Raw genomic sequence first — 972 nt, 5'->3', positions numbered from 1 at the left:
GAAGTTTTCTGTTCAAATGCTCCCTGATGCTCTCTGCGCACATCTGTTTGTCTTTTCTGGCCAGTATGTCTCTGTTATTTGAGAGGGACACCACCTCATTTTTAGGTGGTAGCTCCAACTGCTCTTTCTGCACCCCCTGTCCAAACGTGCAGTAGTAATTGCCAATAATAGTATCCCGATCGCTTAGCCTCGAGATGGGCATCTGGGCCATGGCAGACCAGTCAGGGTTCTTCCCAGCAACTGGGTGGGAAACTGCAAAAGTGGTTTCTAGAGCTGAGTGCAGTATGGCTCCAGCCTTGGGGGAAGGAGTGTGTCTAAAGAAACGAGGAGAATATGCAGAGAAAAGCAAAGACGTGATAGGGAGAATGCTGCAGACATCGGAGGTCTTGGTGAAAGGCATTTGTGGCAGATTGGTACAGTACAGGCTCAAAAAAGTCCTGTCTCCTTGTATATACTACCCCTCCCACACTGATTCTGAGCTCGGCCACATGACTTGCTTTGGCCAGTGGGACAACAGCAAATGTAACGGAAGTAGAGACTTGGAAAGCACTTAAGAAACTTATGCTTTCTTTTGCTGCTTTTGGAGCCTTTCACCATGTCAAGTAGCCCAGGCTAGTCTGCTGGAGACAGGTGGCCCAGCCAACAGCCAGCACCAATTGCCAGACCTGAGAGTTGGACCATCATAGATCATTCGGCCCCAGGAGAATGGAGAAACGAAAAACACTAGGAGAGACCGGCAGAAGACCCATCAAGCTGATCCCAGCCCCAAATGATGACCCACAAAGCTATGAGCAAATAAATGGTGGTTGTTTATTACACTAAGTTTTGGAGTGGTTTGTTACCCAGCAACAGATAACTTGCTGCTTTCTGAGAACTTTCTGCTGCCGTTTGAAGAAGGTGACTGTAGGACAAGAAACCATGTAGAAAGAAAGGCCCACACATCCCAACCACTCCAGCCATTGGACTGAGGTC

This window comes from Galeopterus variegatus, unplaced genomic scaffold, assembly GCF_000696425.1.
Source record: "Galeopterus variegatus unplaced genomic scaffold, G_variegatus-3.0.2 Scaffold4612, whole genome shotgun sequence".
NCBI lineage: Eukaryota > Metazoa > Chordata > Mammalia > Dermoptera > Cynocephalidae > Galeopterus > Galeopterus variegatus.
The sequence above is the reverse complement of the archived record's forward strand: the minus strand, read 5'-3'. Positions refer to the sequence as shown.